Below are 4,095 nucleotides of genomic sequence, written 5' to 3' on the forward strand. Positions count from 1 at the left end.
TCTCTACAAAAAAAATTAAAAAATTAGCTGGCGTGGTGGTTTGTGGTTGTAGTTCTAGCTACTTGGAAGACTGAGGCGGAAGGATCATCTGAGCCTAGCAGCAGGTTGAGGCTGTGGTGGCCATTAGCGTGCCATTGCACTTAGCCTGGGTGACAAAGTGAGACTCCAACTCAAAAAACAAATAAATAAATAAATGGGGGTGATTAGCCAATGGATATTCCAGCTAATGTCTTACAAACAGGAATAAGAGGAGTATCTTTAGAACAGCAAAATGGAACAAAGATAAAAGCAAAATATGGCTGACTTTTTTGCTTATCTTTCTGATGTGAAACACCCCAAATGCCTTATTATTGTCTAAGATAGAAATCCTTTGGTACTTCTTTGTTGCACAAATTAAGAGCTATTCGCCCAACTCTATGCACAGCCCAGCTCAGCTCTGTCCATCCTTTCTGGTTCCAGCTGGCCTGAATACAAAAGCCCTCTTCGACCTTTCTAATCCCACCTGGGAAGCAGGTGGGGAACCAGGATTAGTGGGTGCTAGTCCAGAATTTGTTTATAGCAGAGAAGAGAACCGTTAAGAGCTGCCAGGGTTAGTCTGTCTTTACAGAACCATCTTACACAAAAACAATGGCAGTTTATTGAAAGGTGGAAGAATGTTCTGGGATACATGATCTATGTAGCTGGAAAGAGATTTGAGATTGACTGAGTTGTAATTTTCAGGGGGAGAGTTGGTCCAAGAATGTTTTTTTTTGGGGGGAGGAGTGTATATATTTATTGAGTAAAAAGAAAATCAATGTCAGAAATGTTAAATTTCATTTAGTTCAGAGAAAAACTGGGAGGAAGCGATACATGCTGCTGGTAAGGGGACACAGAACAAAATAGTCTCCCATTCATGGTAGAAGCAGGTATCACACAACCAGTGTGAGTCAATTAACCAAGGTAAGCGTGGAACTTTCAAGGGATGAGAGAGCCAGAACATCTAGAGAACAAGCTGAAGAGAGGCTAGCAGGCGAACAGCGGCCAGCAAGGACCGACTGGATCACTTGGGGAACACGGCGACCAAGTCGTAGCCCTAGGGTGGTGTGACTCGCTCTTGGGTGTGCTTTTCACAGTAGATTTGATCCTCCACAAAGAAATGGCCCTTCTGTTTCAGGTTGGTGTCACAGTCAGTGCACACATAACACTCGGGGTGGCGATGACAGTTCTGCAGCTTCAAAAACACCCACAATACTGGCACCACATTTATCACACATGGGCAACTTCTGAGCGTTTCCAATTGATGCAGCCACTTTGGTGACAGGAGCTTTAATACTTCTGAATCCTGAGGGCTTGTTGGGATCCCCTTTTTCCTCCGACTTCAGGATTTCTTGCAGAACCAGGAAAGATGTGGACTGTTTCAGGGGCTCATTCAACTCCTATTTCTCCTGCAGCATCTTGTAAACTTCAGATTCTTTGTCGATAACAAGGTCGCTTGGAGGTTGAGCATGGTCTAAGGGTCTGCTGTTCACCTCCTCCCCGTTGGCAGCGGTCTTTGATTCCAAGGTGTTGTTGAAGCTGGAGATGTTTTCAGAAGAGTAGAGGCCAGCTGGGTTGTTGTACTGGTTCGTGATGACCCTGGGGGCAGCACTGGAGGCAGGCGAGGCGGTAAAGGGCATGGCACTTCAGTTGTGGGCGTTTCCAATGTGCAGCCTCTTGGGGTTCAGAGGCTAAATTCATCTTGTATGGATGATGCTTCCCATCCTCTGTCACCAGAGGAGATCAGACTTTATGTTCAGACCTGGCCACTGTGAGAGTCATGTTGTCTGTGCAGCCCTTGATTTTGTTCTGAGCTTCCAAGTGCATCACACTGCTGGTATTTTCCCCATTGATGGCTGAGATCACATCTTCGATACATAAATTAGCTATAGCGGCCTCCTTGCTTCTAGGAATGACCCAGGAAATGGCGAGAGGCTGTTCGAAGTCCTTGCCACCCACGAGGCGGAAGCCCCATGATCCTGGGCCCTGGAGGACTATGAGTGGTCATGGCGTGGCGGGGACAGTCAGGCAGTATGCGGCGCGCTGGGCTCCCCTGGTAGCTGTTGGAGAAAGAGTGCCATGGCCCAGGGAACAAGTGTACGTATACTTTTATTGAATGGGTCATAATCATAAAGAATGGGCAATAGGAAGCTGACTTGCTCAACATGAATGAAAAACAACTTGCCACTTCTTGAAATGAGAGTGATCCTTAGGATCTGTGTGGTGGTTAATAAGAAATGCTGATGCCATCTAGAATCCTTCAGGGTTGCCACAATAAAGACTAAATATCCTGCACATTAAGCATACAAAGTAAGAATAAATGACCTCTGAGAGAACAAAATGGGAAGATGACTTAAGAATATCTTTCTCCTTCAGTTTTCATTGACTCAGGAGCTCAAGTCCTTGAACTTCTGAATTTGTTCTAAGGAATTAGAAGACCTAAGCTCATGTCTGGCCATGTGCCCTTGGACAAGGCATTCAGCTTTCCTGAACTTAGTTTCTCAACCCAGAAAAACAGAACATCTTTTATTTAGAGACTTCCTTTAAAAGCTGCAAAACCTCACTAGGCTTATGAGGGTATCATTAGTACCAAAGCTGGTTGGCATAACTGAAAAAGCCACACTTTGAAGAACGAGTAGAAAGCAAGGAAGCGGCTTAGTGCTGAGGCAGGAGAATCTCAGTTTGAGTACCGCTTTTATATTACTGTGCATGACTGGCAGCTGGAAAAGCAGCTATGGGTGTCCTATCTGTGGAAACGTGATACTGGGATCCCCTAGCGCGTGGGTTGTAGGTCCAAATGCTCAAGCAGGTAAAAGACTTGAGTCAGGCTCGGTGGCTCAGCCTGTAATCCCGCGCCTTTGGGAGGCTGAGGTGAGTGGATTGCCCGAGCCAGCGGGTTCCAGACCCGCCTGGGCAGGCGAGACCTCATTTCTACAATAAATCAAAAAATCAGCCGGGCGAGGTAGTGTGTGCCTGTAATTCCGGCTACTTGGAAGGCTGAGGCGGAAGGATCACTGGAGCCCAGCAGGTCGAGGCTGCGGTGGCCGGGAGCAGCCACTGCGCTCCAGTCTGGGAGACAGAGTGAGACTCCAACTCAAAAAAACCCCCCAAAAAACAAAGACTTGATATGGAGGAAATCACTGCTTAAGAGGGTAATATGTCAAGATCCCTATCAGGTTTCCATTTTCTTTTCATAAGTCATTCCTTTAGGAGGGAGTTTCTGGGTGGCTAACAAGACACCAAGATTTTGGTGGCACAGACCTCAGGGGAAAAATTCTACATGCATTCATTGACTAAATGAATGCATATTACAAGTCACCTCTACATGGGGCTGTTCTAGATCCAGTGAATAATAATAACAATAAGCATTTGTATGATGCTTACTATGTGCCAGCACTATCCCCGGGGTCCTGCATACAGTAACTTACTTGATTCTTACCACAACCCATGAAGTAGGGCCTACTTTTGACTGCAGTTTACATCAGGCACTAAGAGTTAAGTATCTTGCTCAGGGTCATGTAGTTAGTAGGTTGAATTAGGATTTGAACATAGGTAGGCTGGGCCCAGAGTTCATGCTCTTGCCCACAAGGCTGAGGTGACTGTAACAGGAGATCCTGTCCTCATGGCCCCTGCTGTCTTGAAGGAGAGGGAAAACAGACAAGGCAGGAGTAATGTTACTTTAGGTACTGATAAGTGCTGTAACAAAAACTAAGGCAGCACAAGGGAAGGGTGGTTGTTTTAAGATGGAGTGCAAGGTGAAATCTGAGCACAAGCTTGGGTGGAAAGGGGAAGAGAGCTGAGGAAAGTCTGGGGAGGACCTCTTCTAGGCAGAGCATGCACAATCTTTGAGATAAGAACAAGCTGGGTGTGCACCCAGGGCAGTAAGAAGGCTATCAAAATAGTGTGAGGAAGGTGAGAGCAACTGAGGGGCCTCTGAGGACATCAGAAGGATTTTAGATTTTACTGTCAGGGTGCTATGAAGCTCCTGGAGGGTGCTGAGCAGGGGAGTGGCCTGATCTGATTATTTCTTTTGGAAAAGATCACTGTGGTGGTGGTGTATGGAGAATACCCCCTACAGGG

General features: G+C 46.4%; 1 pseudogene; it reads right to left on the bottom strand.

Moving 5' to 3' along the window:
* Positions 1–1,039: 1,039 nt before the first annotated feature.
* Positions 1,040–2,009, bottom strand: LOC103252184 (annotated as a pseudogene).
* Positions 2,010–4,095: the final 2,086 nt, after the last annotated feature.

This window comes from Carlito syrichta, unplaced genomic scaffold (assembly GCF_000164805.1).
Source record: "Carlito syrichta isolate Samal-C Ts95f unplaced genomic scaffold, Tarsius_syrichta-2.0.1 Scaffold62879, whole genome shotgun sequence".
Lineage (NCBI taxonomy): Eukaryota > Metazoa > Chordata > Mammalia > Primates > Tarsiidae > Carlito > Carlito syrichta.